The sequence below is a fragment of the Poecilia formosa genome, unplaced genomic scaffold, assembly GCF_000485575.1.
Source record: "Poecilia formosa unplaced genomic scaffold, Poecilia_formosa-5.1.2 Scaffold29, whole genome shotgun sequence".
Classification (NCBI taxonomy): domain Eukaryota; kingdom Metazoa; phylum Chordata; class Actinopteri; order Cyprinodontiformes; family Poeciliidae; genus Poecilia; species Poecilia formosa.
Window position 1 is genome coordinate 1,054,159 of NW_006799968.1, and position 25,983 is coordinate 1,080,141.

At 40.2% G+C, this 25,983-nt stretch overlaps 1 protein-coding gene across 4 annotated transcripts in view; it reads left to right on the forward strand.

The window, feature by feature from the left end:
* The window catches only part of cd276 (CD276 molecule), an 82,691-nt gene that overhangs the window by 27,425 nt on the left and 29,283 nt on the right, over window positions 1-25,983 (forward strand). The window lies entirely within an intron of this gene.

Genomic DNA, 25,983 nt, shown 5'->3' on the forward strand with positions numbered 1-25,983 from the left:
AGGAAGTACCCTGTCAACCGTAGACTGGTTTCACATGTTTACCTTTCTCAAATCACTTACACTCTACTTGTGACAGCAGCGATGTGATGATTTTAATGGTCTTTTCAGCCTCACCTCAAGGCACCACCCAGCCGTGTCTCCCTGGCCCTGCTGGTGTATTCTCTGTGTTAAATGTGACGAGAATGCCATGTAAGGGTGGGCTAGGGCTGGGTCTCTAATGGGAGCAGCACTGTGTGAAATGGCTCATAAATAAGAAGAGGTGGCCCAAGCTGGCTCTCTGGTCTGCAGCTGGTGCTGGTGCTCGGCCTGTTGAGATGGAGGTCAAGGCAGAGGTCAGGGAGTGCTGCTCCACTGGGCTGGGAAATGACTGTGCTGTCTGGAAACAGGACGGCCGATTGGCAGGACTGGACGGCTGAGTGAAGGTGGCCTTTCTAACAGTTTGCTTGCCCTCAAAACAGGACAGATAGCCAGTCAGAAGGACCAATGAGGAGGTGGGGAAGTATTAAGCACACAATGACAATACAAATATAACTGGAGAAGCTGTTTTGGTAGTGTGTTGCTGTGGCTACCTTTGGTTTCTCCATTTTATGAGACTGATGCTCTTCTGCAGGTTTGGTTGTAGTCTATCATTTAGTGCCTCTGCTGCGCCTCTCATTCATTTGGATGGCTCATTTGTAAAATTATTGAGTAAGCCACATAAATAAATTAGTGACGGGACTCTATTTAAAATTTTTAATCAACTGAATTACAGGGTGTGTAATTCATTAATCTCAGTTAATTGCATTTTATTCAAAAACTATATGTCAACGAAGCAACATTTCCAATTGAAAGGCCAGATAAATTGTTGCATAAATTGACAGACATTTATTGTTTCTAATCTGTTATTTAGGTTATTCAACCATCAAATCGATGCAAAGTGCTGTAATATCATTCCTATTATACCACTGATCATTCATGAAATTTATTTCAAAAAATACTTCTTTGGAAATATGAAGTATGGCGTTGACATTAGCGTTGGGGACGTCTGTGCTTGCTGGAATATGTTTGGCAATGAGATGGTATTTCAGGCTAGAATTGGTTCAGTGATAGGCCAACAACTTTTAGCACAACTTGCACACAACAGTCTTTTCCAGTATCCCATCAGGCTGCTTTTTTCTAAAAAGCAAAAATAAACCCCATGTGGGTCAAGAGAAGCAGATTTGTTGTCCATTGTTGTTGTTTGTGGATGTTGTCTGTGCATAAAATTTACAGGCCTACCAGAAACACACAAATACAAAGGTTCTGGCCAGAACAGAAATGTGAGTAAATGCATTAAAATTTTTATCTATCTAATTAATTAATTAATTAATCAAAATGAACCCATTAAAGTACCTGCCATCACATAAATGATTTAGGTCACTTTGCATTTGTGCTGGTTTTCATTGCATGATTAGCACAGAGATTGTAAGCCTGTCAAGCTAAACATTTCGCCTGTCCAGATTTGGTTCCTTGGCATGGATGTAGAAGACACCAGTGGTGAGCAGAGATACGATTCAAGGTCTTAAAATACAACAAACAATCATGGCATAAGCATAAAAGAGTCTAAAATGGTCAGCAGGAACGTTGCTCATTTATTTTTTGGAACGACAGCCAAGGGACACGCTGGAGTGGCATCAAAGGACACAGATACTCATTCAAATATATTACTGCTGCTGCTCATAGGAAATTAATGTCATTACCTTTAGCCTGAGTGTCACGGGCCTCTTATTCCTCTGACTGATTTATTCTTGAAATTAAAAAAAAAAAATTAAACATCACAAATCATATCCTAAGAGTTTTGGGCTTTACTCTTTCTCTGGATTCAGAAGCAGAAGGTGTTAACATTTTATGTAGTTGTAATTTGACAGGCACCAATTCTTTCAATCTGACAGACTGATTCCAAATTTGACTGGTTCAGATTTTTTTTAATCCAAGGAATACAAGAGGAATGTGCTGCATGTTCCTTAATAGAGTCTGTGTTGTTGAATCCATCCCAAAAATAAAGGATTTCAATTTTATCCCTATTCATGTATCAATGGATGTGTCCATAATCATTATCTGAGAGTTACTGAGCTTCAAACCAGTGCATAAAAATATTGCGCATGCTGTCGACTGTTGTGTTCATAGAAATCTGTCAACAAAATGGTGCAAATTCTTAGTTTGATGCATTTTTATAGGGAAAAAAACTGATTGCAGTGTGTCTGATCACAAATCAGAGCTGATTGCAGGAAGATTTGCTGAGCCTAATCTCTAGCTGATTGACTGGTGCATTATTAGCTGTTGTGTCTATTTGCGGCTTAATTTCAGTGTGGTAACACAAAATTTCAAGAAACAATCCAGCAAAAGCCTCATTCACAAAATAAAAGATATTAAGTCACTGAGTGAAAGAAGAGTTTGATCCCCAAACAAAACATGTCTTAAAACTGGGCAGACGACTCTCTTTTATTTTTTTCTTTGGCAAGCATAAAATATTTCTGACTTTCTGATGTTTTACACACCTTAGGATGAATTTTGATCAGTTAATCTTTTCAGAAACTTTAGGCGTATTGTTGCTTATTGACATGACTAATTTATTTCTTCTTTAGCCACCTCTTTGTTACCCAGTCTTTCAATGTCCTTGTAAGACTGGGTACAAGAACATTGTAAGACTGTTCTTACAGTCTTACAATGTTCTTACATTGTCTTACATTGTAAGACTGTTCATTGTAAGAACAGTCTTACAATGTTTTTGTAAGACTGAAAGGACGAAATCATAACTCATCTTTAGTCTTTCATATGAGGAAAGAACATTCTCGTCCAAGAGTTTTTTTTTTTTAAACACTGTGTTGAGTTCACTCTGTCTCCTCTAGGGATGGGTGAGATGAACTTCAATGTTCATCACCATATTTTGTGTTATCTATTGCAAAAATGAGAAATGGGACGATAAAAAATAGTAGCTTGTATAATAATAGATTATATGTCTATGACCAACTTACAGATGATTATAGAGACTACTTCAGGACACCACAAACATAAAAAGACCACAAAATGTTATAGCTGTTAATAGTTCTTGTCATTCTCATGGAACCTACATAAAATAAATGAATACATAAAAAGAAATAATCTCAAAGATGCATTTAGTTTTTTGGAGGTTTCTATGCATCCTACTTATCCTGATAATTCAAGATTCTCATGATGATAAAAAATAATTCATTGTAATAATAAATTTACACCCTTGGTTGCCACCACGTCTGTTTGGTTGCCAGGAAGATGCTATCTGAGTCAAACTCATTATTTTTCCTCCTACAAATGGAGGAGCTCAGCATTGGTATCATTCAACCACATCACATTTCCTCAAGCCTTTGCTGAATCATTGAAACGTTGTTTTGCAAAGTTTTAGACAGGCATGCATATGTTCTGTTCCCGAAGAATGCAAGGTGATGATACATTACAGAGCAGTGTCTTACCAGCTGTGTTTCGGTGATTGCCTTCATGGTAATTACGAAGCTCCTCCGGTGTGGTTACGGATCGAAAAATCTCGCTTGGATTTCCAGGTTTTAATAAGCAACAGCTTTCAAGCCTTTGGCAGATCTACTATCTTGTCCCCGACATCCTTGGCCCATTGTGCTGGAGAGGTTGGAGTGGAAGAAATTGATCCAGTCAAGAGGTGTACTTTAGTCACATAAAGAGTTGTGATCAGGCGTTTCTGGAATTGATTTGAATTATCGATCTTTGCGCTACATGACGACATTCTGTCTTGTCAGTAGGGGGTCAAATACTTGTTTCACTTTCATTCATACCACTTTAAGGAATGGCTTTCTTTTGGTTTCTTTGTTGATGTTCTCTCTCTTGCCATTAAAGTGAAACTATTAGGAAACTTTGAAACTTTCCCTATGAATGAGAGCAAATTGACAAAATGAAAAATAAACAAAAAAAAGACACCAAGGCGTTTTCCATCTCAAGTAATCAGTTCTTAGAAAACTGACAGGCCTATTTGTACACAAAATGATAAAGAAAACCAGACTAAATCAACAGACCCCACTAAAGAAAAAAACCGAGAGCAGAGCGAAAGTCTGGAGAGAAGTGAAGCTGCTTAAGTGCTATGCAGCAAAGACTCTTTAAAGGGACGGCAAAGGAAACAAATCCACAAGTAAACCTAGGGAAAACCTGTAATTAAAGCGTTGGTGACTGTGGTTTTCTGCAACTGGGTGCACATGAATAAGAGTCATTTCTCAGCTGGAGTGCTACAGCGCAGCTTGATGATGGCCCAAGCTGTTTGTAAATACACAGAAGATTTATAGTATAGCGCGTGGCAAGATACAAGGGGGGCTTGTTTGAAATAAACCCACGTTTGCGTTTGTTTACAACAGCTGGTGTGTGCTTAACAGTTTCTGTAATTAATTTTGACCGAGCAAAACTCTTCTGCTGGAATTGCTTGGTTGGTAAAAACAAATTTGTCTGCGGTATGCACTGTAAAATGAGCACACAAACACACTTTCCCAGGCTCTCCGGCAGCGGTGAATCCAAATATGTGCGTTGATGAAATCTGCTTAACATTCTGAAGGGTCCATGGAAGGAGGAAAAACTGAGAGAAACCGGAGAGTTGCAGAAAGAAAGAAAAAGAAGGAGGGAGGAAAAGAGAGAGAGAGAGAGAGAGGCTGGGGCAGGTAGAGAGGGAGCAAGCATGTTAAAAATTTCACACTCTTCCCAATCTCTGATTGAAAAATTACAATTCTAATACCAATCTCCCCCAGGCAGAACAGGAGTTTGACAAGGTTAATTCTGAGAAAATGAACCTTTTACCCATACCGAGCGGAGCACTGTGTGGTCTGCGAGTTGAGTCAACGGCAAGTCAACCAAGTTAATGTCACCCCTTATTTTTTTTCCAGAAGTACCACAAGTTAAACTGGTTGGCTGTATAATCACAGTACATGTACTCAAAGTTTCCAGACGGATTTGTGAAGACACACCGCAGAGTGCTGCCCAGGTTTTCATCAGCGGCTGGGAATGGGAAGCGTTTGTGTGTTTGGGATATTGATAGATTTGCAGAGGGAAGCGAGGCTCGGATGCGGGGAGACCCACAGGAACAGCTGGTATTAATGAAGAGTCGAGTGATGGAAAGGAACTGCTTCGGTCTTCAAATGAACCGTGGCCTGTCTGCATGCATGGACAATGTGTCTGAGCGCCGATTCCTTCCTTTCCCTACACCCTCCAGTCTCGTTGCCATGCACCGCCTCGTGCTCCGACCCCGTTCTGAACATTTTCCTCTGCTTTAAAAGAAAGAGGGAGGAAAAAAGAAAAGGCCAATGGGAGCCTTTATAGATCCAGGTCTCCACTCTATGGGTTTGGGACGTTTTTTTCTATATTCGAATTTTTAATGCGTTTCATCTACAGCTGCAATGTGAATGCTGCAGTGAGCTGTCTGATGGCTTGGGTTTCAGGGCCTGTCACTGAATCCCCCCTGTCCTCTCTCAACCCCCTCCACTCCGTCTGCTTCTTCTCTCAATGAGGATGGCACCATTTCCCCAGCATCACTCTGCTGGCACAGCATTTACAGTGAAAAGTGTGTGGATGGAGATAGAGTGGGGAAGGGAAGTAGATAGAGAGATGAGCCGGGGCGATAGAGAGAGGGAGCTACAGAGTGGGGTTTAGAAGAAGGAGAAGTGGATGACAGAAAGCAAGATGGAGACAACGACATTTGCTGAGCTCAGAGCTGTGATATTATGGCCTGATGGGCTTCAGATAGACTCACTGATGAGCAGCAAGACAACCCCGCCCTCCCTGGAAGAACTGTTACTGAATCCCACTCTGTGGTTTGCTATAATCCCGCTACAACTTGGCCACATTTGTGGCGCTTAGCAGCAGAGCAGATGTTTGTATATTACATTTTTCAAGGATATTAGTCATGCCAGTTTGCAACAATCTGGGGCGACTGCAGCTCTGTGGGTAGAGTAGTTGTCTTGTGATCAGAAGATTGCAGGTTGGATTTCAGCTTCTTTCCTGTCACATGTCAATGTGCCCCTGTGCAAGGCACTTCACCCCAAGTAGCCTACTGATCTGCGTGTTGGTGTACAAATGTGTGTGCGAATGGCTCTAGTGCAAAGCTCTTTGAGTGGTCAAAATGATTGGAAAAGTGGAATATAAGTTCAGTCTAATTTCCTTATATTGTGAGATTCCCATGGATGTGAACGGGTTGAAGCTAATGTGATCACTCTTAGTAGATTTACACAAAGTTTTAAAATAAAATGTGCAACTTGACCTAATTGCTTCAGTTCAGAATAAAAAGAAATATACTGCTGCCAAGATATTATAACATTGCTGAATATAGTTAACAGTCATATTATATCATTCATTTATATCTTAGCTTGATTCACAAATTTGAGCAAACTGATTAAAAACCAATCATTTTAGCTTTTGAATGCCTTTTACCTCGACTGTTCAATCATTTTTTCCATCCTGCTAACACAAGTAACACCAAACCGATATTAGCAGGCTAGTTAGTTGGGCCCAGCTAACTATTTAGCTAAGGAACTAGTGCCTAGCTTGTACTGGCAAGCTAGTAATAGCTGCCCAACTAATTACATTTAGCTAAGCTTTCTGGCTAGGCCAACTAACTATCCTGCTACATTTAGCTGGTGTACCAGAAGCAGGTGCCATATATACAAAATCTATTAGCCTTGACACAGACTGCTGCATGTCTTCCCGTCTTTCTCACTTTGCCTGTTTCCTGGCTGATTACTGTGAATAAAGGCTAGTTTTGCCAAAAAGTCTTGGAAAAATACAAAAAACCCCAACATTAACTTAACAGGAATGATGGGTGGCATCCCTTTCCATAGCATAATTGTGTTTTTCTCATGACTGGAAATATTTCCAGACAGTGTAATTTGTGTTTCTTATAAGTGCTTCAGCCTTCTTTTACCCAGCTCGTCAGCAATAAGCAGCAACTGGTGAGGGAGGGGCGGCTCTGCTTTACTCTTTGCCCCAAACAAACTCCTGCCAGTCCAGCACTTTCTCCGGTATCTCATGTTGTTGAAACATAACTTTAAATAAAGGTTTTGGCTCATACGGGAAACTGGCCTATGCTTTGCAGTAACTAAATGTATAGAAAATTGAATCAGGGGCACCTTGTGGCTCACTTGTGCAGTCCTCAATGGAGCTATTCTGAGTTTGATTCCCGGACCAGGCCATTTACTGCATGTCTTTCCTTCCTCTCGCTTCCCCTCTTCCTTCCAGGTAAGGATGATGGAATAAAGACCACTAGTAACACAAGACCTCCTTAAAATAAAAAGAAAGTCTAAGTCTGCACAACATATCAAAAATGTTATTGCAACATCAGTGTATGTAATAATAATAATAATAATAATAATAAGGTCCGCTTGGAATCCAATAATTGTTGACTAACATATTCTAAGTGTTATGAAATTGTATTTTACATGTGTAACATTGTGTAATATTCTTTGTCTTTTCCGGCTGTAGTAACATCCGGTTGTTGATTTTTTTTTTTGTGATGAGAAAAGTGTCTCCATTGCAGTTTTACTAGCACACTTTTCATCAAAAAAATGTGTGTTTTCTTAAATTGACGTTTTCATTAAGCAAATTTATTTTCATAATTCCAATTTGCGCCGTTATATGGTCAATGGAAGCGCAGCTACTGACATGGTATTTTATGTACCTCTTTAACTACTTAACTATTTGCAGTGAAAGCCAAGCAGCCTGCATGCAAAGGATTGTATGCCATGGTAACACGGCATTAACACCATTTTGGAATATTAAGAAAACCTAAGTCTTAAGAGAGTCTTAAGTGTTTAAGAGCTAAGTCAGAAATAGCGTTTATGGATTTTGCAGAAAGTATCAGCTTTTACTGCAGTTCTTTGTAGTTTAATTTAAAAATAAACACCAGGAAGTGATGAGCTCATGTTTGTCTGAAATCAAACAGATCCAAAATTAAGTCTAACTCTAGAGCTTTAAACATTGTTTTTGCAATATTTTTGTAGCTCGTGTCGAACGCTCTTCCTTCCTCTGGCCCAGCAAAGTTATTACCGGTTTAACACTCAAGCCCAGCTGGACGCCCCCCTGTGAGCTCCTACCAATGAGCCAGAATGTGCATATGCTGGTGTAGTCATCTCGGAGTTAATTACTTTATTTTTAGAATTTCACCTTTCTAGCCCCCTTTTTAATAGATATTTCCATAGAACACATACATTTTAAACAAGCCTTCACTCGGTAAATCAAAGTAAAAAATCAGCTTTAATTGCCGCAGAAACATTGACCTTTGTCTTGCAGAAACATTTCAGAGGTGTGTAATAATATTTTTTTTCTCTCTCTCCAGTATCAGAGGTTTTCTAGCTTCTTATGTTGTCAGAGTTTAAGTCTGATGTGACTTTACCTTCTAAATAGCTGCTGTCATGTTATGAAAACTTTGTGTTTATGTGTTAAGGAAGACGGGAGCCAGCTGATTCTTCTCCAGGTAGTTTATTCAAAGCAGATGAAGCCTTGGGAACGCAGTAAGAAGAAGTAGATAAAGAGTAGAAACTCCAGTGATGGATGACGTTATCGGCTAGGATTGTCTGTACCTCAACAACTGTCTTTGGTTCTTCGGCCGACAAACTCTCCAATCTCAGTCAGACCTCAGTTCCACAAAGTCCTCTAATAACATTTTTAGCACGCATTATTCTTTTCTCCTTGACACTGCAGATATTGGAGGAGAGTTTTAAACATTTATATGTCTTAAAAACATTGCTGTAGCAGCACCGTCTCGCCAAAGGGCCAAACAGAACAATGCTGAGCAACTGTTTGGCAGAGCTCGCTGCTGTTCTGTTTGCGCACTGAGATTTACACGTTCAATATTTTACAAGCATATTTGTGCCTTCTATCAACTTAGAGGCTCTTCAGTTGCACAGCCTTAGATACAAAGTTTATTTATTTATTTAATTTTTTCCCCCTTCTCGTTACCGTGCCGGTTCATGTTCTCCCTGAACAAGGACTAATTTAAATGCAATTAACAGAGCCTTCAGAGAAACAGAAAACAGCAATATAAATGGATCTGTTGTCAGTAGAGCAGCGAGCGGGCAACTTCCTCAACTAAGCACTGTATTAATTAGGGTCTGGTGAACAAATAGGTCTTCTTTCTCTTGCTGAATGCAGCCTCTGTCTTATCAGGAGGTCAGCTAGGAAAACAACCAAATAGGCAGATGAAGTAATGTGGAGCATCTAAAACAAACCCAAGCAGGCAGCAATGGCTGCATTGTAAGCACATTAATTCCCATCAGGATTAATAAGTGAGGGTACTTGTAGGTGTCACCGGTGTTAAAACGTTTTGAGTGGCTTTTCCTGAGCTTCCATTACAAGAAAGTTTTATCTTTGTATTATGGCCACAACAATGCCATTTATCACATTCCCAGTTTTGTTTTTTTTGTTTTTTGTTCCGCTGCAATTTTTGCCAGCAGCTCTGAGGTACTGCGGGGTTTGATTCAGTTGTGTTTAGTTTGTGGTCTGCAAGGCTCTTATAGAGCAGAACAGTCAAAAAGATGAAGAGCTTCCTCTCTTTCAGGCCGGGATTAACTCTCTCTGATTATTCCACATGCATTTGTCCATCTCAACATCGAGTCTAAAAGCCTTTTGGCAACGTCTCCATGTCAAAGTCATTTCCTTGGCACTGCTCACAGCTGACTTAAGATTAAGAATGTTTTTTGGACATTTAGGGACATATTTGCAAAGGAGTTTGCATTTGTTTCAAACTTAGACCCAAGAGCAGATCTGCTGCATCAAAGACCTCTCTCTGCACTCCTGCAAAATTTACATGAGGCGATATGTGTACATGCATTTCGGTCAAACTCTGACTGTTGTTATGTTTAGGCCAAACTAAATGGATTCAGATTCTTAAACAATATGTGACAAATATTGTGACAAAAATATCCTCTGCTGGAAGCGGGGATAAGCACGGCGGTCTGTTTTGCAACTTTGCAAAGAACTTCTCCGGGATTTCGCAAAATCTCTTCTTGTGAGGTCTGCCTAATATTTTTAATTTGATTTCATCTCAGTTCTGTTCACTTATGTGGTGCCAATACACAACAAATGTCGTCTCAAGGCAGACATTTACAAAGAATGAATGCTGAAATTCAGAATACAAATTTTATGATTGTGGGAAGACGTCAAACATGCTGAAGGCAAAAACAGGGAATTCAAATAATTTATGTCAGAGGAAACGTTTTTATTATGACATCTTGTATTCTGTGTAGATTACATTCATTAATCTTGTAACTTGATGCATTTTAATATCAGACAAAGCTCTTTATCTCCAAATTAGTCGGTTAAAGATAAACGCAGTTTAACTTTCTGATATAGAAATCCCTCTATGATGCACTTCTCCAGTCAGATGTTGCTCTTAAAGTTTTAAATAAGACATAGTTCTCTTGTAATTAAAGTGATAATATAATACATATTCTTCCTCTATCTATTTGATCTCTTTTGCATGGATTGTGTTTTCGGCTGAGGAACTGCAACCTCATGCTAAAAAAAAAGTTGGAAGTTTCCCCCGTCTGCTTGATCCGATGGGCGTGTTTGTGTTGGCTTGTATTTTCTGCATTCTTCACTGCAGACTCATCTGTACATGTACAAGTTCATCTAGGAGTATCATCTTCTCATTTTGGGTCATCATGTCCTGAGTACAAGGTCAAAAAGAGAATCCATCTGTGGCATAATCTCCCAAGGTCTCACCCTGCGCGGTTCCTCAAACAGCTCTGTGACATCTTTATGTCTGTTCCCAGACTAATGGAAAACTGCCTCTGTTTGTCCTCCCTTTTCAGGAAACTGTATTTACGATGCCAGTAAACACACAAAAGCCTCCTTTTTGTCGCCGATCAGGCTCATTTTTTTGATCTGGACTTGCAGCGAGGACTATCACTAGGACCAGCAGGGTCCTGCAGCAGGCATTTCACACGGCTACCTCTAAATCCTGTAAGAGGGATTGGTTTCAGGAGGTCTGGCATCAGTCCTGGCTTCACAATATGAAATCATATTAGCTGCAGCTTCCTCCGGTTATGGTGAGGATAGCCTCAAACGAACCTCTAGGCACACCTTCAAAGTTTGGTTATTTAATTATTCAGCCCATTCATTTGATGTTTAAGCTACCCCAGATAGCACTATGAATTATTGTCCTGCGAAGGATGTTTGCACACACAGTAAATTGCTTTGTTTTGTGCTTGCAAACAGTTCAGATTAGAGCTTGGTTCTACAAAGAGACCATTGCTCAGTGCTTTAATGTGGTTTTAATTAGGAGGTGTTGAGACATTTGCCTTATTCGCAGCATAGGTGACTCTTTTTTGTAATAGCCACAGAAACCAGTAATTGATTGCCAAGCGGGGAAACGCAGGTTGGGAGTTGAGCGTCGCCGTCTTCCTGGGCCAGAGGAGTTTTGAGGAGGTTTTAGCGATTAGCTGGCTCTCCTCCTTCTACCTGACAACTTAATACATAAATACCTGCAGAGATATGACGTAAGAAACTCGCCCACCATAACAGCCCTTAGTTTTAAGCCCTGATGTCAAATATCACAGTAGCGACTCTGGTTAAGCTGAGCTGCGGTTGTGCTCCTTGTGATACCAGTTTGAATGCATCACAGCCTGTTTTAATCTTAAGGAGGGATTAATATCTTCCCGCTGGTTTGGACTTTATAGCTTCGCCTGTCCCCACACACACACACACGCACATGCACACACCTCCAGAGTCTGACAAAGTAGTGCTCATTACAGACAAACTGCTCCACTTACCTTTAATAAAATAGTCACCTGTGTTTAATTTCATCACCAGCCTTTTGCATGAGTGTTGCAGCTGTAAGAGCAATTCCCCTTTCAGTGGCAGACAGCTCAGTGACCCACACCACAAGAGTGTGTCATATCCATAATGCGTCTGTCTCGGCGCTTCCACCCACTTACTCCGCCAGATGAGGAGCGACACCGACTGTGGATGTGAGGTTGTTTGTCCGGTCGTTGTGGTTAAATAGGGGTGCGGTCTTGTGAGTGTCTCAGACGTGCATTGTGTTGGAGAATTGCTGTCCCTTTGTCTAAATGTGAGAAAACAACTTGCAGGCAACTCTAAACACCAAGCTGTAAAACATCGTGCTAAAAGAGAACAATAGGTGTTAAGTGATGATTTTTTTCCCCCCCACCTGCTTTTGTGCCCACCTACAGATATTGTATGTCAGTTCTGGCAGACTGACGGCATGATTCGAGTCCTTGGCTGCACATCAGAAGGTGTGCAAAGTGTAGAGGAGGATTTTTTTCCTTCTTTTTAACTGGCTCCATAAAAACACAGCAATGAGCCGTTTTGCTTTTCACATCATTACGTCACTTTCACGGTCAATCAACCCTAATTTCAAAGACCGTTTAAAGAATCTTGTCACACCTTAACATACTATGCAAATGCAGCCATGTTGTGCGGAAACACATGGAATAAATGACAGACATCTAGAACAGGAACTAAAAATTAATAAAGCCAAATAAATGTTAGAGATCACAATATTTCTGATGGAATGCAAAAAAAACATAAAACAAACAAACAAAAAAAACTATACAGGACAAGAATAAAAGAATAAAAATTATTTCCGAGTTTCTACACCAATGAATAAGAAAAGAAAACGATACAAATAGATAATTACTAACTTGGAAGAATAACTGGGAGCCAGACTGCAGAGATGCTTTTAATTTGTTTTTAAAAACATCAACACCATCATTAGGAAGGGTTCAAAGGTCAGTGATGTAATAAGAGAAGCCGTTTTAGCCCTTAACTTTAGTTACAATAGACTCCAGGAAACCTGAGGGGTTTAGGAAGACTACAAGATAAAATTAAATCTTGGACCAACAATAATAACACAAAAGCTCTAAAACATCTTAAAATTAATCACAGCAATTATTGGAATAGATTCTACAGAATCGTATTAAATCTCTGTGTCGGAGAGAGCGAGAAAAGGAAAACTTTAACAATGTTTTTGCCCTGAAAATTTCTGTGCTGCCTCTTGATGACTCAGTTTGTCTTGAGTCATGGCAATATAGAGCTGCAAATCAACATAGTTGTTAAAATGAATGCCATGTCCTCTGACAGACATGTGTCTCTGTGCATCAAAATGAGCGGGACCTGAAATTGAACCCTGTGTCGCTCCTTAGCTTAATTTATAATATTCCAATAAACAAATTGTTAACTTAACAGAGTACTTAAGCTTAAATGGGTCCCCACAAATCAGAAGATGAACAAGTAGACCAAGAAGTAACGATGACCAAATACAGTGTAAAAATAATCTATTGCACATTTGATTTTTATTTTATTTTATTTATTTATTTATTTTTTACAGTGGTTCTCCAAATATCTGATGTTGTAGATAAGAAGCACTTTGTTAAAGTCATGGCCACAGTAGAAGACTCACATTTACTTAGATTTTATTTAGAAAATGCTTACTAAGCTTCAAGGCTACCTGTGGACTGGCCACACCTGAGACGTCCTACTGCAGGTACTGAACAACGTTCAGGTTCTTTGCCTCGATCAAGGACAGCCCAACTACATTTGTACTTAATCCACCTTCTTATCTCAAAAGAAAAGTCAAACTTTAAAAACAAACAAAAAAAAAACTACAATATTCTTGGTTGCCTTTCATATCTCTTTTCTATTTGTTCTCATTTCTTCTTTTCGTCTTTTCAAGGTTTATGTGGAAAAAATGGCAGTGAAAGCAAACTGGTCTCATCGGCTCTCGTTATTAGATAATACATAGATGTGACTTAATCTATGCATAACCTAATATGTTTGTCATCTCCCCTGTTTTTTTTTCTTTTGAGAAAGTTGCAACCCATGTGGGACATTGGTGGGAACATGTTGTCTTTGATTCCTTTCCCAGCCCGAGGCTGAGCGTTTTCTCAAGCTAAATAACTTAGCTACACACAAGTTGTAAGTCTGCGATTAGCTTTGTTCCACTAAGGGAGATTTACGGAGCCATTCTCAGTCTGTCCAAGGCATCATATTTTAAAAGTGCTTGAAGGAAACAAAGTATATTTAAGCAATAATCCACGAGCAGCTGTATTTGACAGTGAGTTTCAGAACAGCTTCCAGGCATTGTTAGGTTCATATGAAGGAGCTGAAATGCAACGACTTCAAGGGCCTTTGGCTTCTGTCAAATGAGTCCAATAAAAGCAATAATGTAAATGTTCCATAAATGTCCTATGGTAGCTTAATCGCTTTGATAGATTGTGATACTGTCACTAAGAGGGAAACAGGCTTTTTTTTTTTTTTTTTTTTACAAGAATGGAAGTAATAGTCAATTAGAAATATTTTACCAGATGTGTGAGACAGGAATGAAGCGCCTCTTTAATGATTAAACTCACTAAATGCCATTTTCAACAACAGTGCTTTTAATCAGAGTCAGCTTTACTGGCCAAGAGAATCGTAGCAGATAGAAATCATTCTGCTAATCCTTACTGACCTAACTAAAAATAAAAGTTTAGTTTCATCTAACATTAAAAGACAGTAAAAAAAAAAAGGTTAGTTGTACAGGAACTAAATATTTAGTATTTATTTACAGAGGTAATTGTATCAGAGACAATTTTTTATAAATGGCACCTAAAATATTGAATGTGGGAGTATCTGACTGGCATTCACACCAGTCCGGTTCAGTCCGCTTTAATTGAACTGTAGTTCGTTTGTCTAGAAAGTCTGGTTTGTTTGGGGAGGTGGGAATGCGTAATCAAACTATAATATTTGAAAGAAGAGGGGTCTAAAATCCCAGGTCTCAGTTCATTTGATGTGAACACTGGTGCAGTTTAAATGCATATGTGGATGCAAGCGGGCCGGAGATCGCTCCAAAAGCAGGAAGCAGACTGTAGCGCAGGGCATTCTGGGTAAATACAAGCAAAACAAATCTGCTAGTCTAGCGCTAGCGGGAGAAATGACTCATGGTATTTTACCAAAGAAAAAAGAGAAATCCTCCAACCGCTAAAATCTGATGCCACTACTGTTGTTTCCTTCAGTGGCTCTTGGTGCAGCGCCACTACAGGCGAGAAGCTGAACAGGTTTTTCAATTAGTTTGGGCCGTTTGACCCAGTGCAGCATCAAAGGAAACTGCACCAGCTGAAAATGTAAGAAATGTTGCAATTTTGGTCTTCAGTAGAACACAGTCTATCGCACTATCAGGTGTGATTAAGTTTTGAGAAGCTAATGCTCAGGTGAGCTATAACTGTAGATGTCATGAATGTAAAACAGCTGCAAATGGAGAGCAATTGGAAGAAAGTTTAAACCATTTCCAGTCTTTTCACACTGAACCAGCAGACGGACCCTGCAGACAAGGCAGCGGTAGGAAAGTAGATGTGCTTAACAAGTGGGTTAACAACAGACATGCTACCGTGAGAGGCCTGTCTGCACTGCAGATATTAAAGCGCTAGCAGCAAGTTTCTGTCCAGGCAAGTGACTCAGATGGGCTCGCTGTGTTACATGCATGTAACATAAGTCAGCTGTTGACACGACGCCCTGGCAGAACCACGGTAATGTCTGGAGATTTCAACTACTCTCGAGTCCCCACTGTCACTGCTGTAGCGTACGCTTTCCAACAGCGTGTCAGGAAATGATGTCTTTATTTTGGTTTTACTCAATAATTTATACTGCAATGCAGCAACACGTCTCCCCTATAGGAATCATTGAGGTGTGTTTCGGTAAAGTACAACTCGTTTCTGTATTGTTTTGTCGTACCCCTGCTAGAGGACACGTATAGGGTTAACTGTGAGACTATTAGAGCTGGATTCTATTATAGATAAATCCATACTCACACCATGTAGTCGTCGGATACCTGGACAAACGTTTATCTGCGCTTCGGGAGGCAGTATCTCTTCAAAAGAGGAGCATATGGACATTTCTCTGCAAATGTATTTTGCCACATCACATTTGTTTATGCATAAATATGTATGTATGTATGTTACATTAGAGTTCTGAATATATTTGACATATGTAAGCAATATATTAAGCACGTTATTTTGCAGAATTTTTATTGCATATTGAGGACGGTAATAATAATTTTCAGCATGATATTGGTATGAATTAAATAAAAACAATGTTTTTATAATCTGATTCTACTTTTCCAAAAGTTGAATCTGGTTAAGATTTGTGAAATAACTAATTCAAGCAAAGTGAAAATGAAAGTAATTTGAGTAATCAAAACCTGCATGGGGTCTGAACATCTTTGGTCCACAGTGCAACTTAATCTTAATGATCCCTCATGAATGGGCTTAGCATTGCTAGATTTGAGCTTCACCCTGCTGGTTTTGGCTGGAATGATGGTCATTATGAACTGTGCTGCTGGTGGTGAGCCTAACTGGTTCAACTGGTTGACGGCTGTGGCAGATGACGCAGCAGTTTTTGTCAACTTTAGGTGGTGTTCTCATTTACAACTCACAATGCAGCCGTAATTTGCAGTCAAACATCAAAGCAAAAAAAGCTATCTGTACGCATTGTGTTAAATAGAGGCTGGATTACATGTGGCCTGGGTCTGATTGGCTGTAAAGCGTTGCCTGTCATTACGTTGAAACCTTAATCATGCTTCATTTCAGACAGATTTTGACTCTGGACTAAAAATTACTAATCTAAATGTATCTGACCCCGAGCAACACAATAAACAGCGCGCAAGTTTGGTTGTGCTCATAAGATGAACGGCTAACAAGTCTGATTTGACCTGCAACAGAGTCTGAGCGTGGCCTAACTTGAGTGCTTTGAGGATATTCATCTGTCTCTCCTATATCCACCAAAGACTTCAGCTGAGGAAAATGAGAAATGCTGTTTTATAATGAGAGCCTTAGGCAGAGACATGTCTTTTTAAAAAATCTGTCATTATGTATTCTCCCAGTAATACCGCAGTGAGGGAAGCATACTAAGAACTTGGGCTCTTTGAAGAGGATCGTGTGGTTCTTTAACCTTACGCTTTGTTTGTGATACAGGGCTTAGCTGACATCCCTGCTATTTTGTATTCTGAGATTTTACCATGTAAGGACTCCTCCTTTCAACTACGTCCCTGTTTGATCAGAAACGACCATCAGTCCTCAAATTTCAAAGTTAGAAACTGGTTTCAAACGTTTTCCATAAATTTAGGGAAATTTGGGACAGAAAAATGGTCCGACAGTTATTCTGTTGCTGGGTAATTACAGCTTCGTAGCTTAATTAAGAAAACCCTGGGTTGAAATTCCAACCTAACCTTGCATGGATGATTCAGTGAGTATTATTTTAAAGTTCAGATTCTGGATGATATTTCACACCCTTTTTACACGACTCTGATGCAACGTAGAGGTTGTTTCAGCAATAAGGAGCACACATAACGGCGTCTGCAGAGTAGAAAAGACCATTTTAATACACTCAATGGAATTGTGGCTCATTCACAATCTGAGTGACATTTTAGTTGCTTAACTCTGAATAATTACAAAAAAAGTCAATTTATAATATTTTATTACTGGAAGTATTTTCTTTATGGGTTGAGAGTGTTCTGTATATGGGCAAGGCAGGCTGGTGTTTATAGCACTGTTTATACATGTTGTAATTCAAGGTTCTTAATCAATAAAAAAATAAGAGGAACAGCGGAAAATAAATTTTCATTTAAGAAAAAAAGAGTGTATTGAAAAACATAAAGTAAAATTTAGTTTGGGGGGGGGAGTGAAATGCATCAAAAAAAGCTGATAAGATGACTTTTGTAGAAAAGCTGCAACAAATAAAAATTGTGTCCATCCAAGCTTAGAGTCAGATTTCTGCACATCTCAGGTTTCCACGTCAAGGAAATAGAGGAAGGGAGAAAACAGACATAATGCAGCTGATTTCATCATTGCAATATTTACCAATACTATCACCATCAGAGGACTTTCTGATATTGTGCAGCCCGATATGATCTGATTTCCTGGTGTTGGTCAGAACTGCAGCTCCCCCAGGATGTGCTGTGGTGGTGCAGGGGTTAAGCACCTGGAGGCCTTAGTCCTCGAGGCAGCCGTCGCAGGTTCAATTCCCAGCCTGGTGACCTTTGCTGCATATCTTTCCCCATCTCTCATTACCAACTTTCCTGTCAATTAACTATCAAATAAAGGCCACTAGAGCCAATAAAACCTAAAAAAAAAAAAAACTGCAGCTCCCCAATTGATTTTTCAATGACCAACACAATAGTCTGACCCACTTTTAGTGGGCTTTGGCAGGAAACACATTTCTCTAGCAACTTTTCCAAAAATAATGGTAGTACCCTTATTGAGTCTAATTAAGTGCTTGTTGGGACCAAAAACAACGATTTCTCTCTCTCTCTCTTTTTTTTTTTTTTTTTTTAAGAGCGGTGTCTCAGTGCGCTGACGTGATCCTACTGAAAAACAATATTTTTTAAAATCTATACAGCCAAAGAGTTTTCACACATTTTGAAACGTGCAAATTTAGATGAGCACAACAATGAACCATCAGCACAAAGCCACTGTAGGATCATGCTTTATCACAATTAACCATCTCCTCTAAAGTGGATGTACGATGCCTTCTGGAAGAGGAACTAAATGGGTCTCGGGTATTGCTTCAATCCCTTCATACCTTTTTGTCTTTGACACTTCAGTGTCGGATCCTCTAATTGGCAGCGTCAACCAGCCAGATAGGCTGTTTTGGCTCAGAAAGCTGTCACTAATTGCCTCCTCCACGTTGTCCGCAGCACCCTTTACGGGCGTCTCTTATTTTCAAGCTAATGAAAATTTTATACAACACTACATTGTAAAGAGATTATTACACCAATGTTCGACCTGCCTCGCAAAGCTGGCTCGGTAAAAGAAATTGAGCAACCCCAAAAAAAGAAGAAAAAGAAAAAAAAAAGATCAATAGTCCACTCTGCCTCCAACATCTTAATGCCACTCTCGGCGGAGAAGGATGTGCAAAAGTGATGGACTCTCTGTCAGTTACTTGACATCAGAAGAGTTTTTAATTGAGGCCCCAGCGGGGCAGAATGTGACGAGAGGGAGGCTGGGAGACAGTTAGCTTGGCTGGTGTTTGATGAGGTGGGCAGGGTGTTTGTGAGAGTATAAAGTCATCCACAGACAGCTCAGTACAAAATTTATACAGAAGTGTATTTTCCAAACTGATGGTAACGGCGTGTGTCACGTCGTATTTTTCTCGTTTCATTTGCTTGAGCGTGTTAAAAGGCGAAACAAACTCTGCTGCAAGACTAATTGTATAATTACCTAAAGTTATAATCGCTTATGATCTGCCGTTGCAGTTTACAAGAAATCTAGAGGAGAGCTAGCTTGCCAAAAGAGCTTATCACACTATGCAGCTGACACCGAGTGTGTGCGTGCATGCATGCGTGTCATTTGCTGCTTTTTCTCACCCTTGGTGCACTTAAAAATGTGGATTTTTTTTTTTGGGTTAAATGCTTGAAAGTCTTTTTCATGTACCACAAATCAATATTTTTATTTATCTTTTTTTTTGCCATGTCCTTCGACAGCTGACTTGTCCTATCATTTGGACGGGCCTGCCTGCTTTCTGCTGCTTGTGGCACATTTTCAAATATTCTTTTCACTTCCTGACAGGTTTCCTCATGGCTTGTTTCTCTCAATTGAGCTGTCTGACTCCATTTCTTCACTTGGCCCTTTTTTTTGCTCTTTCTTTCTTTTTTTTTTTAGCATGCAAATACGTGTTTGTTTTAGAGGGAAACCGAGCCTTGTGCTTATTGGGTAACAACACCCAGGGAGTTGATGCTCATGGTTGCACTTTTACGTGACATTTAAAATCCATTCTGTATCAAAACAAATGGCGTTGTCATATCCAGATCAGGGCCTGCATCTGAACCAGTGTGAGGTTTATTTTGGTTCTTCTGCCCACTTCCACCTCAGGCTAATGTTTACATACTCCACAGCAGAGCTATTACACATTTTCACAACCCTTCCCCTGTAATGGTCTCTCTGCCCTGCTAACACAACAGCCCTGCAGTTGTCTTGGAGCGTTATGTTCAGATAATTATCTAGTTCTTATTTGGTGTGTGCTTCACTTCAGCTGTTGAGAAAATTGACCTCAGCCATGAATCTGACATGTCTGTCTTACCTTCACATTATTTGTACCCATCTCTCAGCTGCTGGCACAATTTCAATTAGATGTATCAGTCATTATTATAGTGTTTGTATTTACTTAAGTAATAAGAGATCTCCAGCATAGGTCGAGAAATCTCTCGACAGAACAACTAAACTGCCCATTCCAAATCTGGCCTTTGTGGAAAAGCAGCAAGTATTTTATTTTTTATTTTTTCAAGCCTCCGGTGGTCTTAGCGCGATACTCACAAGCAGTATGGAAAATTTAAAGGTCGTACAGGGTTAGGTGGATTTGTCCCATCGGACTGTCGATTTCCGAAACCATACAGACACACGCACGCATGCCCGCCCGCCCGCACGCACGCACGCCCGCACGCACGCACTAAAATGCTCGTCAAAGCGCACACAGGGTCAGTGTGTGGGTCAGTGTGCGGTTAATTAAAAGTTTTAAGCAAGCAATGTAGGGCAAATAGCAAACATGTAGAAGAAAGGCGAAAAAATCGTGACATAATTTTTCTTTACCTCCATCAAATTTGTAGCAGTTTCTATTGATTATTTGTATTGATTCAAAGCAATACAACTGTTATTTTTAGACACCCTGGCGTACCTTTAGTTACTGTCCAGCAGAACTTCTTCAGTCTGTTTAAAGACACCAGTCACCTTCATTTGTATGTTTTTGAAATGTGGGACGGATACACTCGACCTTAAACGGGCAAACTCCACACAACCTGAAAAGCTGTCAGGCGACACTTCGCCACCTCTTAATTTCCCGCCGCCACATTGTCTTGTTTTGTATGCACACGCTGCAGTCCTGTGATTCACTTCTGGGCGAACTTGCCAATCGGACCTCAAGTTCGTTCGATCTCCAGGTCTCCATTTAGGCATCTTTCAGTGCCGCAACACCCTTGAATAGCAGAAAATATTCACCTGTTGATCAGCCAGATTAAAGCCCGTCTCTTTTTATTGCTGCGGCAACCTTCCCACATCAACTCATCATTCTGAATCTATAACCCTGCACTTTAAACGCGCCCTGCTTTTGGAGTGTGAGCCAGACTTCTTGCAGAGAAAGATCAGCTAAATGAGCCTCAGAAACAGCCTCCAAGTTTAGAGTCATACCAAAAATTACTTTCTTGATTGAGACACATTCCAGCATCCAGGCAGTCAGCCCCTGTACTAAGTGCCACGCAGAAACTCAGTTCCACTTTTGTTTTCATCTGCTGGGGTCACTCGGTCATTCGCCCCCTTATCCTGTCCCTTCAACCTTCCTGGAATCACTAACTCATCCTTCTTACTCCCTGGTGTACCCTCCATCACTTGCCCCACCACCAGCAGATGGCTTTTATAGTTCTCCTGCTGAGAAAAAAGAGGGCTGTTAGGAACTTTATTCCTATAAATGCAAAGCCATTACTCTGTTTTAATGTGCAAGTCGGCACATCACACACTCTTGTTTGCCTCAAGCCCAAAGCTTCAAGGGAAGGGCAATAATGTCAAACAAATTGTGTAAGTAAATGGGCGGTGGGTTGTCCTAGAGATGAGCACATTACCTCTCCGCATGCCAATAAGACACCGAGGTAGCATTTCTCTGAAAAGCTATTTACTGAAATGCAAAAAAAAAAGAGTGAAGGCTTGAAGCAAAGATGCTGACAGGACGGAAACCTGTCGTCATCAATCTTAGTTTGCCAAGTTTTCCCCTGTACAAGTCACTTCCTTGTCCTCTCCGAGCAAGGAGAGGTGTTCCAGACATTACGTGAACAGCTGGTGTTCAGCTGTGGTTTCCACGCTGCGCCTGAGCGAGGAGGATTCCAGGGCTTTGATGGACACTTCTGAGGTTCATAATAAAAGTTCACGACTAAATATCCATAGCATCTGTTGATGCTAAGGATATTTTTCTACACCTTCTGAATGTTTGTGACCATATTTCATGTTACACTGAAATGGCCATGTGACTTATGACAATTTACAGCACTGGTCTTCCAGGAAGAATGAGCCCTTTAATAGGGTAATGGCCTTGTTCATCTTCTGGGCTAGCCCCTGGTATAGCTTGCTTTTCTGTGATCAGCTTGTCTCCATTTTGGATCTGCCTTTTCTTTTCCTCAACTTTAACTCAGAGAAAGGGTAAGATCAGGTTGTTCGTCCTGGCAGGGAAAGAAAAACCTAATTGACTCCTCTTTCCTCCTTCCTCATCTTTTCAGCTTGTCTGCAATGAGCCCTGAGGCCTTTCTTAGCCTGAAGCCATCCTTCTGTCAAGGGACATTATTCTCCTTTGGTCCCAGCTTAAGAGGCGAGGTTTCTTGTAGGCAGGTAAAACTGGGGTGACAGAGAGAAAACAGCTTTGATCTCTTCCCGTCTTCACATCGCCGAACCAAGATGACAGGCAAGGGAGTCTTAGAAACACTTTATTCCACCAAAGGTGCTGGAGAAAAAACACTCAGGCTTGTAAAAATGCCTGCAAACCTTGGCTCTTACATTCACTGAAGCCCCAAACAATACCTAAGCTGGTCCCTTCTCTGTCCCCTGTAGTGTCTTCCAGAGACTAAGGAAGCTTCATATCGGGCTTTGAGGCTCCATATGGAAGTGGCATTTTATCATTCTCATGCTTGGCCCCCCGGTAAATATCTTTTTTTTTAACCATCTCAGTCTTTTGTGGGCTCCTATAGAACACAAAAACTACCCCTGCCTTGTATAAGACATAATCGTCAAGGACATGCTCCAGGTGGTTAACGCAGCACATAAAGGAGGATCCAAATATTGACTTGTAATAATAACCCATTAAATCTTTTTGTTGTTTTTAAAATAAAATTGACAGTGCTCGATAAAAAAGCGTCAGGGGATGGACACGACGCATCATATTTTATGTCGGGTGGAGCAAAAAATAAATAAAAATAACACAGCCACACCATTACGTATTTTTGGAAACTGCTGCCTCCTCTCTGTTTCACAGACACAGTTCTTGTAAAACTAAAGTGCACTGTAAAACTTCACAGCCTTTGAAATCCAAGGAATCTGGATTGCTTCGATGAGCATTAAACGCCCCGTGGTCTGTTTTTGTTTCCCAAGGAAAGCTGAACTTCATCTCTAGATTCTCCAGCTTGTATCTCTTCCTTTTAGTCACACTGATGTAAGAATCTAAGCAGAACATTGTGATGGGGTGAACAACATTATATATTCTTTGATTAGACATAGAATTATGACCAGCTGCATAATAACATTTTGGTCCTGTAAGTCAATGTAGCCCATCTAGGCCCGACACAATAAGTTGTCCCAAAAGTTATTGTGAGAAATGACAAGTATTGTTGTTTTGAGACAAATTTTCAAGTAATATAATGGGAATGGCATTAATGGTAATATTGTAAAAACACATTCTCAGAGATCAATAAACTATAAATTCTAATAAACATTTAACACTGGATCTGGAAGACATTTTAAATATCCAAAATAAATTAACAAAACAACAGAGACAACAATTAAAATGAACTACAAAGTGTCTGTAAACAAATTTATCCTTCAGAAAAATAAAAAATAATAGGGCTAGTTGAGACCAAAGCAAAAAACAAAACAACAACATCAACAACAAAAAAAAATTTGAAGACTTTTTATCATCCAGTTTGGTAGAAAAATAGAGAAAAGAGAAAAATCATAAATCATGCAAATGGAAATTGTTGAGTTAATTTTATTTTCTCATGCAGTTAATTGATGTATTGCTTGTTCCAACAGGTCTAAACACGTCACCGTCCCATGAAAAGCTTTAGGGAAAACTAAATCTCTGAATGGAAAGCTGTGGTTCGTGGTTCAACAGAGGTAACAATAGCACAACTAACTGGGAGTACTGGACTGTGAGGTCCAAATGGATCACTGACATGGATGCGGAGCGGTACGTTCAGGCATCAACACATCAACTTAGAGGACTCAGCGCTCACTCGGTGTTTAATATATCGCACGCACTAACAAATTCAACGATGAAGGGTTAATCAGTGTTACTCGCTTCACCTGTCAGTCATAATGTTATGCCTGATTGGTGTGTAATGTAATTAATATCAGTGCAGCCCCTACTGGTTTAACATTTTGTCAAATTTGTGTATTTTTTACACACACAGTGAGAACTTGCACACAGCCACATACCGTTGATGTGTGATGTTAGCCAAAACCTTCAGGAGCGCGCTGCTGCACAAGCTCACCGTTTCCTTATTATCAGTCCAACAGCTACACTAAGCAGATACTGCTCAGTGTTTTTCTTTCTCTTTAATTTGCAGTTTCTTTTCCAGGTGGTGCTGTGGCATCGTGGAGCTTCTTCTCTTGCTGACAGAGTAATTTTCCCTCAATCAGACAAATATCTGTTGCATTTGTTGTACTTGTTAGATGGTTTAACAACAAATCAGAGCAGAGAAATATGCTTCGCCTGATCTTTCTGCCCGCTTGTCTTGGACCGTAGCTAATATTGACTGTATTTTAATTGATCAGTCCTGTCTGCTTAGCAAGCATAAAAACAGGGGACACTTTTTTGGGATTGTTTTATTTCTACTGGATATGCAGTGGATCCCTGGTATCTGCAGAGGTTCAGAACCACATCTGTCTCTGAAGAGCTAAAATTCATGGACACCTGAAGCCTCCTCAAAAAAATGCTTATTACTACCTAAAGCAGAACAAACAGCAAATATACCTTAATATGGATTTATATTTACAGTGGAAACAGTCTTAGCGCTGCCAAATAAGTTAACATCTATAGTCTTCATTGCCTCCGTTTTTAGTTTCAGGTAGTCGGCGCCAAAGAAAATGGATGGTGCTCTTAGATTGGCTTGATACACCAGCCAATGGCATGTCAAGTAGCATTTTCTCTTGAATATTTCTGAAAATAATACATGAATAATGAAAAACCCACCAATATGTGAGTCCACAGTTGGTGGATATTGTGAGTTTTGGTTATACGTTTTGTTGTCCATCACCCTTTGGAACGATTTGCCTGTTGGCATGTTGCCCATCTGGACTAAAACTAACTACGCAACTAAGTCTTGTCACTGAAAACAAGTTCTATGACAGAATACATAATGCCTCAATTAACATAAAACACTACAGACAAGTCTAGAAATGTGTCAATTGCCACATTATGCCCATTCATCACCGTGTCGTTTGAGTCTTTTCATTAGGTGCCTCTGAACGATGCTGTACGTACCAGTGAATGAAAAAGGTGAAGTTATTTCTGTTTGGAGCGGCTCCTTAAGTCTGAAGTCTCTGGATAATGTCACGTTAGAGCCCAAAGGACTCCATTCTTCTCCTGGCATAGAGGGAATAGGAAAAAGAGGTGGGGGGGAAGGATAGGTAAACAGAGCCATTAGAGACAAATCTATTTCTGAAGAAAACAAAATCACATCATCAAACAAGAGAGAAAGAAAAATATGACCCTGCAGCCCTTCGGGCCTAGGCATTGCAATGATAGCGGACTATGGCATTTGTCTTTATCAGTCTGCCTTGAGGGAGGGAGAGGCTGGTGGGAAGGTGTGAGAGAGAAGAACAGAGAGTGAGAGAGACTGTGAAAACAAAAAGCTCTCCACCTTCTTTACTCATCACAAAGTCGCAGACACATCCGTTACATTTTCTACTTGGAGTGACACGAACAGCATGGGTACGACTATTGCTCCTTCATACATGTTTTGTGGCTTCCCTGCTTGTGGGGCTTTCAGATGGTCATTCTTTAAGTATGGCATAGTGAAGCACTCACTGGACAGAGAGCCACAGCCTCATCAGTCATGGCTCGCCTCAGGAGTCTTGCACAGTTTCATCAAAATGACAGGATTGACTTTCCAGATTTTCTCTTTTCTCTCTGACATTTGGTTGTTTATCCTGCTTTGCAAGACTAGCACCACGAAACACTTCATTGGATCATGTACGCACCTAAAAAGAACTCTCTCAGCTAACACAGGCCAGAAAGACACACACACACACACAC